We start from the raw sequence: 10,868 nt of genomic DNA on the forward strand, positions 1-10,868 counted from the left end.
GATCAAACCCGCATCTCTTGAGTCTCCTGCATTAGCTGGCAGATTCTTTACCACTGCATGCCTGGGAAGCCCACAGGGTACTGTACTATAAGGTTAAAATTGTTTTCTTTATTTTTTCTTTATTTATTTTTGTGTGTGTGTATGTGTGTACTATTTGTCTGAAAATTATTCTAAATCTATTACAGTACAATATAGTACTATAAAGCCAATTGTGCTGGTTGAGTACCTAAGCTATTTGACTTATGAACAAATTGGATGAACGTGCTCTCAAGCAGATCTTATAGGGGACTTACTACGTATATGTATGTATATATATATATATATATATATATATACTTTTTTTGTGTGGCAAGTGACCTTATAAAAACGTGAGTCTTTGATCAATTTAACTTCGCTTGACATTTTTAGTTACTCAGGAAGTTCTGAATCAAATGGTTAACTGTGGTCTTAGTTCTCTCATGAAAACCCGAGGCAAAATGAATGACACGAATATTGTAGAGGAAGACTTTCTTCCAACTGTATGGATTGCAGATTGAGCTAAGTTGGGCTGTATGGAATAAAGGTGGGATTTGAGGTGATAAGGTAATGATGCTGATGGACTCTAGTTTCTACACAGGGAAAGTGGTTGATAGGTACAGAGCATTCAAAGGTGAGAGATGGAGTGCTGGAAGTCATATATATGCTTATAATTTGTGTAAAAACAGGCAGATACTGAAATTTTTCTCTAACAAGGAAGGAAAGGGGACTATGAAGAGAAAGAGGATATAATCAGGTTAAATTTATAACTGAGAATTTAATGATTAATTTCACTGAGAACAATACATACTGTAAAGTGTTATACAGATGCAACATGTTATTATTATGAAATAAGGTAGAAAATCTATCATGGAAGATTATAGGAGAGAAAACATCACAAGGTAAGTAAAGAACAGTTACAGAAAAAGAAAAGTGAGCAAGTCCAAGTAAAAACTTAGGAGAATGAAATATATTCCAGGTACTATAAAAGAAAAAAAATTATTTGTGTGTGTGTGTGTGTGTATATGTATATATATATACACACACACACACATATATATATGTATGTATAATGTCAGATATATTTAAATGAGCTTGAAATTAAAAAAAGAAACTTGTATTTGAGATTTTCTATGATGATTTAATGAATGGAAAAAGTGATTTTTGCCTTTTGGGAAAATTTGAGGTGTCATAATTTAGGATGGAAAAATTTATTTTTCCTTGATAAAAGTATATAGAATGCAATTCAGATGAGGGGAAAAATTATTTCCCCTCATTTCATGTTAAATGATTTATTTCTTCATTCTTTTGGTATTTTGAGTAACTATAAAAGCTGCTTATATTTGCTAGATAATTCCAACATTTGTGTCACCTCATCACAGCTTCTGTTGATTTTCTTTCCCCATGCAAGTCCAAATTTTCATGGCTATTCATATGCTGAACAACTTTGGATTGTCTTTTGGACATTTTGCTGTGAGACTCTTGATTTTGTTTAAATGTATGCAGCATACTCAAATATTCTGCTTAAGCAGGCAGTCACTCTGGCTAGGTTCAGGCCTTCTGGGGACTCTGGTTCCAGTTCAGTTTTCAGAGCCTTTATAGTGTTTGGGGATATTTCTTGCAAGTGCATCAGCCAATGACCAAAATGGAATTTAAGCAATGTTCTAATATGAAGAGTTCAGGTCTCAATGTCTTGGCACATTAGAGTAAAATGTGCAACTTCTGCATGTGTTAGCAGGGGGAGCACAGGAGCTTGTTAATAAGATTCAAAGGTCTCTTTACAAAGTTCCTCGCTTTTCATCATCTGCCCAATACTCAGTTGTTCCCAGAAACTTCTTTTTTTCCATCCTCCTGCTAGAAGTTTGTGATTGCATGGAAAAGTGTCTACCATGCACTTTTCAATTGTGGCTGCATCTGTAGGACCATATCGCAGGAAGGAAGAAAGAAAGGAGGGGAAAAAAGCAGAGGATTTGATCCAACCTTGCTGGAACTACAGCTCATCTATATAATAAGAAAAAATCTGAAAACCCAAAAATCAGTATCTCTTCTTAGATTGAACAGAGAACTAAGGTTACATGGAAAACCATTGCTGACAAATTGAAGAGAGACATTGGTGGGTACAGAGACCACAACTCACTGGAGCAGAAGCCTGGGAACTGGAAAGTATCAGCTTCCTTTTACAGCATATCTTCTCTAGCTGTGTGTTCTTACACAACTGGGTGTTCTATAACTCAATCCAATTCAGTTCTGACACTAACTGTGGTCTGTACCAAATCCCGCAAATTAAAGACCAATGTCCCTAACAAGACTGCCAGCCACAAGTCAGGTCCACAGGCTACTCACACTTCTGCCTGGATGACTACAAATTTAAGGCTTCCCACAACCCCCTTAGGTTTGATCATTCATGGATACAACTCTCAGAACTTACTGAATGTACTAGACATGTGATAATAGTTTTATTATAAAGACTGCAACTCAGGAATAGCCAAATGAAAGAGGCACAAGGAGCAAGGTTTGAGATGGGGGTAATGATTTAATCACTTATGCCTATACAGTAATACTTGGATAAAATGCCCTTTCTTGGCAGAATCCAGGTGCATGCCAGCATGGAGTTTTACCCAAGTGTTACTATATAGGCATAACTGAGGAAGTCATTGGTCACATGATTAAATGTAATGTTCAGTCTCCCTCTGTCTTTGAAGGTCACAGATCAGGAGGCTGAAAGACTCTACCCTCTAATTACATGGTAGTTGGTTTTCCTGGTGACCAGTCCCCATGCAAAAGCTATTTAAAACCTCCACAATGAGTAATCATATTAGCATAACAAAGATATTTCTCTATCACTCAAGAAATTATAATGCTGTTTGAAGTTCTTTGCCAGGAATAAGGGGTAAAGACCAAGTATATTTACTGCAACACAGGTTTTCAACCACAAATTATAGCCATACTAACCACAAAACAAAACAAAAAATGAAGCACAGTTTGAAAAGTATCAGAACTTAGATATGGCAGCAATATTGGAATTATCAGACCTGAAATATTTTAAAAACTGTGACCAATATGCTAATGACTCCAATGCAAAAGAATAGGCACCATGCAAGGATAAATAGGTAATGTAAGGAAAGAAATAAAAATTATAAGAAAGAAAAAAAGAGAAAGGCCAGAAAATCAAAAATACTAACAAAAATGAAGAGTACCTTTCATGAACTCATTAATAGATGAGACATGGTTAAGGAGAGAATCTCTGAGTTTAGACTATAGTAAGAGAAACTTCCAAAACTGAAAAGTTAAAAGAAAGAGATTGAAAAAAAAGCCCCAAAATCCAAGAGCTGTGGGACAGCTACAAAAAGTGTACCATCTATAATGGAGCCATCAAAAGGAGAGGAAAGAAATAGAAGCAATATTTGAAATCAATAATGACTGAGAATTTCTCCAAATTAATTTGAACCATACATCCTGGAAGCTCTGAGAACACCAAGCAGGAAAATTGTTACAAAACAAAACAAAAACAAAAAGAAGAAAACACAAACCAAATACACCTAGGTATATTATAGTAAAACTGCAGAAAATCAAAGATTAAGAAAAATTTTTGAAAGAAGACTAAAGGAAAAAGATGCATTACCATTTTTGTTTACCTAAGAAACAATGTAAATAAGAAGAGAGTGAAGAGAAATGTTGAAACTTTGAAAGAAAAAGAATCCACCAACCCAGAATTCTATATCCTGTGAAATCACCCTTCAAAATTAAGAAGAAATAAAGACTTTCCCAGACAAACAAACATTAAGGGAATTAGTAGTCAGGAGACCTGTCTTGAAAGAAATACTAAAAGAAGGAAGAAGGAAAGAGAGAACAAAAATGATACAGGTCAGAAACTCAGATCTACTTACAGAATATTAAAGAAAGAATAATGAAGAGAAAATTAAAAATGTATCTTTTGTTCTTAATTGATCAAACTGATAAAAGCTTGTTCAAAATAATAGTAACTGTATTTCTTGTAGTTTATGCATCAGTGGAATGAATGACAGTTATTATATAAGGGACAAGAATATAATTAGGATTATTTTGTTATTATAAGATATTATACCACTCTTGAGGTTTTATAATGTTACTTGAAAGCAGACTTGAATTAGCTGTAATTTTGTGTCACAAGTTCTAGGACAATCAATAAAAATATTTTTTGAAAGAGAAAGAAGTCCAGTGAATATAAGATAGGAGAGAAAATGAAATAATCTAAACTGCCCAACTAAAACCATGTAAGGCAGAAAAATGAAGACAAAAAATGAAAACAAAGAACAACAGCAACAAATAGAAAATTCTTACAGACATAGTCAATATTAATTCATCTGTATAAATAATCACCTTCATGTCAATGGTTAAATACACCAGCTAAAAGACAAAATTTGTCAGAGTGGAATAAAAATAAGATCCAATTATGTGTTGTCTATAAGAAATCCATTTTAAATATATAAAGACACATGTAGATTTAAAAATAAGATGAATGGATAAGAAAGCTGTGGTACATATACACAATGGAGTATTACTCGGCCATTAAAAAGAAAACATTTGAATCAGTTCTAATGAGGTGGATGAAACTGGAGCCTATTATACAGAGTGAAGTAAGCCAGAAGGAAAAACACCAATACAGTATAATAACGCATATATATGGAATTTAGAAAGATGGTAACAATAACCCTGTGTACGAGACAGCAAAAGAGACACGGATGTATAGAACAGTCTTATGGACTCTATGGGAGAGGGAGAGGGTGGGAAAATTTGGGAGAATGGCATTGAAACATGTAAAATATCATGTATGAAACAAGATGCCAGTCCAGGTTTGATGCACAATACTGGATGCTTGGGGCTAGTGCACTGGGACGACCCAGAGGGATGGTATGGGGAGGGGGGAGGGAGGAGGGTTCAGGATGGAGAACACATGTATACCTGTGATGGATTCATTTTGATATTTGGCAAAACTAATACAATTATGTAAAGTTTAAAAATAAAATTAAAAAAAAACATATATATAAAAAAAAAATAAGAAAGGGATGGAGAAAGATATTCCATATGAATACTAATTAAAAGAAAGCTGGAGTAGCTATGCTATATTAATTTCATGCAGAGCAACTTCTAAACAAGAAAAATTATCAGGGATAAAGAGGGACATTATATAATTATAAAACAGTTAATTCCCCCAAAAGACCTAAGAATTCTTTACATGTGTGCATCTAAGAACAGTGTCAAGATGTACAGCAGAAACTGACAGAACTGCTAGGAGAAACAGGTGAATTTGCTGTTATAGTAATCACTGAAGACTTCTATAACCCTCTGTTAGAAATGGACAGATTCAGCAGACAAAATCACAAGGAGGTAGTTGTATTAACAGCACCAACAACAAACTATATATAAAATAATTGACATTCATAGGCTACTTTATTTAACAACAACAGAATATACCTCTGTCTGAACTTCACGTTGAGCATCTGCCAAGTTAGACCATATTCTGAGCTTCAAATCATACAGTGTATGCTCTCAGTCTAGTATCTGTCTGTGGCCTGGGGGTTGAGGACACCTACATTAAGGGATTGCAACTGAAACAACAAAGCAACCACTCCATGTCTATCAGAACAGCTGAAATCCAAATTACCAAATGTTGATGTAGAGCAACGAAAGTCTCATTCACGGCTGGTGAAGTGCACAGTTACCTTGGAAGATAGTTTGGTAGTGTTTTACAAAACTAAACATATTAATCATATAACTGGAAAATCACGTTCCTCAGTATTTATCCAAATGAATTGAAAACCTACATCCACACAAAAATCTGAACATGAATGTATATAGTCACTATTCATGATTGCCAAACCTAGAAGCAATCAACATGTCCTTCAATAAATGAATTCATAAGCTAGTGCATCCATACTATAAAGTATGTTAAATGACAATAAGAAATAAACTGCTGCTGCTGCTGCTGCTAAGTCGCTTGAGTCGTGTCCTATTCTGTGCGACCCCATAGACGGCAGTCCACCAGGCTCCCTCGTCCCTGGGATTCTCCAGGCAAGAACACTGGAGTGGGTTGCCATTTCCTTCTCCAATGCATGAAAGTGAAAAGTGAAAGTGAAGTCGCTCAGTCGTGTCCAACTCTTAGCGACCCCATGGACTGCAGCCTACCAGGCTCCTCAACCCATGGGATTTTCCAGGCAAGAGTACTGGAGTGGGTTGCCATTGCCTTCTCTGAAGAATAAACTATCAAGCTACAAAAAGATATGAAGGAACTTTAAATATTAATATTTATTGCTAAGGGAAAGATGGCCATTTGAAAAGTCGTATAGTATAACTCCAGCTATATGATAGTCTGGTAAAGGCAAAGGTGATGGTAAAAAGATTATTCCCTCATAGGCCAATGGTTTAAGAATCTGCCTCACGAAGTAGGGGCATTGGTTTGATTCCTGGTCTGGGAAGGTTCCATATGCCACAAGGCAATTAAGTCTATGCATCAGAACTACTGAGCCCACATGCAGCAACTACTGAAGCCTGCACACCTAGAGCCCATGGTCTACAAGAGAAGTCATTGCAATGAGAAGCCTGAACACCACAGCTATAGAGTGACTCTTGTTCTCCTGAAACTAGAGAAAGCCTGCACATAACAGCAAAGACCCAGGCAGCAAAAATGGATAAATAAATATTTTTTAAAAAGATTAGTGGTTACCAAGGTTTTGGGTTGGGAAGAGAGAGAGAAGAATGCATAAGTCCTGAGCACATAGATTTTGGGAGCAGTGGAAACATTCTGTTGTTCGGTCACTCAGTTATTTCTGACTCTTTGCAACCCCATGGACTGCAGCATGTCAGGCTTCCCTGTCCTTCACCATCTCCTGGCATTTGCTTAAACTCATGTCCATTGAGACGGTGATGCCATCCAACCAGCTCATCCTCCATCGTCCCCTTCTCCTCCTTCAATGAACTGACTTTTCATTTAAGGGTCTTTTCCAATGAATTGACTCATTGCATCAGATGGCAAAGTATTGGAGCTTTAGTTTCAGCATCAGTCCATCAGAATATTCAAGGTTGATTTCTTTTAGGATTGACTGGTTTGATCTCCTTGCTCTCCAAGGGACTCTCAAGAGTATTCTCCAGCACCAGTTCAAAAGCATCGATTCTTTGGTACTCGGCCTTTTTTTATTGTCCAGTTGTTACATCCATAAGTGACTACTGGAAAAAACCCATAGCTTTGACTATAAGGACTTTTGTAGGCTAAGTAATGTCTCACTTTTTTAACATGCTGTCTAGGTTTGCCATAGCTTTTCTTCTAAGAAGGAAGTGTTTTTTAATTTCATGGCTGCAGTCACCGTCCACAGTGATTTTAGAGCCCAAGAAAAGAAAGTCTGTCACTGTTTCCATTGTTTTCCCATCTATTTGCCATGAACTGATGGGACTGGATTCCATGATCATTTTCTGAATGTTGAGCTTTAAGCCAACTTTTTCACTCTCCTCTTTCACTTTCATCAAGAGGCTTTTTAGTTCCTCTTCACTTTCTGCCACAAGGGTAGTATCTCTATTGTGTGGATCAAAATAAACTGTGGAAAATTCTGAAAGAGATGGGAATACCAGACCACCTGACCTGCCTTTTGAGAAACCAATATGCAGGTCAGGAAGCAACAGTTAGAATGGGACACGGAACAACAGACTGGTTCCAAATAGGAAAAGGAGTACATCAAGGCTGTATATTGTCACCCTGTTTATTTAACTTATATGCAGAGTACATCATGAGAAACGCTGGGCTGGAAGAAGCACAAGCTGAAATCAAGATTGCCGGGAGAAATATCAATAACCTCAGATATGCAGATGACACCACCCTTATGGCAGAACGTGAATAAGAGCTAAAGAGCCTCTTGATGAAAGTGAAAGAGGAGAGTGAAAAAGTTGGCTTAAAGCTCAACATTCAGAAAACGAAGATCATGGCATCTGGTCCCATCACTTCATGGGAAATAGATGGGGAAACAGTGGAAACAGTGTCAGACTTTATTTTTCTGGGCTCCAAAATCACTGCAGATGGTGATTGCAGCTATTTAATTAAAAGATGCTTACTCCTTGGAAGGAAAGTTATGACCAATCTAGATAGCATATTAAAAAGCAGAGACATTACTTTGCCAACAAAGGTCCATCTAGTCAAGGCTATGGTTTTTCCAGTAGTCATGTATGGATGTGAGAGTTGGACTGTGAAGAAAGCTGAGCACTGAAGAATTGATGCTTTTGAATTGTGGTGTTGGAGAAGACTCCTGAGAGTCCCTTGGACTGCAAGGAGATCCAACCAGTCCATTCTAAAGGAGATCAGTCTTGGGTGTTCTTTGGAAGGAATGATGCTAAAGCTGAAACTCCAGTACTTTGGCCACCTCATGCGAAGAGCTGACTCATTGGAAAAGATTCTGATGTTGGGAGGAATTGGGGGCAGGAGGAGAAGGGGACGACAGAGGATGAGATGGCTGGATGGCATCACTGACTCTATGGACATGAGTTTGAGTGAACTCTGGGAGTTGGTGATGGACAGGGAGGCCTGGCGTGCTGCAATTCATGGGGTGGCAAAGAGTCAGACACAACTGAGTGACTGAACTGAACTGAATAAAAATAAAGCCTCCAAAAGCTGTTTTACGCTATTTTTATTACCATAAGCAATATCACCACCACCATTATCATTTTTAGTGGAAATATTATAAGGTTACATATTAAAAAAATAGAAGTAATATTTAACTCATCATGGTCATCCTCATGGTTAGCTATCAAAGATTTCTCAATATGATATTTGCTCAGAGTCACCTCTGGACAGAAATCTGGAGCAGAGTGATTACTCATTACTTTCTCTAGCAAAACTTGAATTTTTCAAAAACAAATATGAAAAGGAAAGGCGTGTGTGGATTTGGCCAATATGTTTGTCATTTGTTATCTGTAGTATTCTCTACTCTGTCAGAGACAGAGTTAAAGACTGTATTTTACTTCAACGATATACATGCAGTGTGAATAAGATCAGATCAGATGGTACTTTTAATATTTCACAAGACTGTTAGACTACTGTAAAGGCCTTGTGTTACTGAACTAAACTTGGGTCTACTTATGTGATACACAGCAAAACCAACCTACTGACACCAGCTTGTAGTGAAGGCAAGTAGTGTAGACTACAAAACATCGAGCAAGGAGAATGAGAAGGTTATGCTCAAACTTGAACTTCCTGACCCCTTTCAGAGAAGACACAGAGAAGACACTTTCAGAGAAGACACTTTCAGAGAAGACACAGAAAGAGGGTGCAGGGTACATGATCAGCTCGTACACAGTACTCTCATTGGCTGATAGTAAGTTACCTGGATACTGTTTCAGGAACCGCAAACAAAGCTAGTGGATGTGAGCTATTTCAAATCCTAAAAGATGATGCTGTGAAAGTGCTTCACTCAATATGCCAGCAAATTTGGAAACCTCAGCAGTGGCCATAGGACTGGAAAGGTCCTTTTTCATTCTAATCCCAAAGAAAGGCAATGCCAAAGAATACTCAAACTACCGCACAATTGCACTCATCTCACACGCTAGTAAAGTGATGCTCAAAATTCTCCAAGCTAGGCTTCAGCAATATGTGAACCGTGAAATTCCAGATGTTCAAGCTGGTTTAGAAAAGGCAGAGGAACCAGACATCAAATTGCCAACATCTCCTGAGTCATTGAAAAAGCAAGAGAGTTCCAAAAAAAAATCCATTTCTGCTTTATTGACTATGCCAAAGCCTTTGACTGTGTGGAGCACAATAAATTGTGGAGAATTCTGCAAGAGATGGGAATACCAGACCACCTGACCTGCCTCTTGAGAAACCTATATGCAGGTCAGGAAGCAACAGTTAGAATTGAACATGGAACAACAGACTGGTTCCAAATAGGAAAAGGAGTACATCAACGCTGTATGTTGTCACCCAGATTATTTAACTTATATGCAGAGTACATCATGAGAAACGCTGGGATGGATGAAGCACAAGCTAAATCAATATTGCTGGGAGAAATATCAATAACCTCATATATGCAGATGACACCACCCTTATGGTAGAAAGGGAAGAAGAACTAAAGAACCTCTTGATGAAAGAAAGATTAGAGTGAAAAAGTTGGCTTAAAGCTCAACATTCAGAAAACTAATATCATGGTATCTGGTCCCATCACTTCATGGCAAATAGATGGGGAAACAGTGGAAAAAGTGGCTGACTTTATTTTCCTGGGCTCCAAAATCACTGCAAATTGTGACTGCAGCCATGAAATTAAAAGACGCTTGCTCCTAGAAGGAAAGTTATGACCAACCTAGACAGCATATTAAAAAGCAGAGACGTTACTTTGCCAACAAAGTTCCGTCTAAGGCTATGGTTTTTCCAGTAGTCATGTATGGATGTGAGAGTTGGACTATAAGGAAAGCTGAGCCCAGAAGAATTGATGCTTTTGAACTGTGGTGTTGGAGAAGACTCTTGAGAGTCCCTTGGACAGCAAGGAAATCAAGCCAGTCAATCCTAAAGGAAATCAGTCCTGAATATTCATTGGAAGAACTGATGTTGAAGCTGAAACTCTAACATTTTGACCCCCTGAAAGAAGAACTGACTCATTTGAAAAGACCCGGATTCTGGGCAAGATCGAAGGCAGGAGGAGAAGGGGATGACAGAGGATGAGATAGTTGGATGGCAGCACCGACTGAATGGACATGAGTTTGAGTAAACTCTGGGAGTTGGTGATGGACAGAGAGGCCTAGCGTGCTGCAGTCCATGGGGTCACAAAGATTTGGACACAACTGAGCAACTGAACTGAACTGAAGGGCCCTGGACTGGACATTGGTAGGTTTTGAAAACTAGA

Source organism: Bos mutus, chromosome 5, assembly GCF_027580195.1.
Source record: "Bos mutus isolate GX-2022 chromosome 5, NWIPB_WYAK_1.1, whole genome shotgun sequence".
Lineage (NCBI taxonomy): Eukaryota > Metazoa > Chordata > Mammalia > Artiodactyla > Bovidae > Bos > Bos mutus.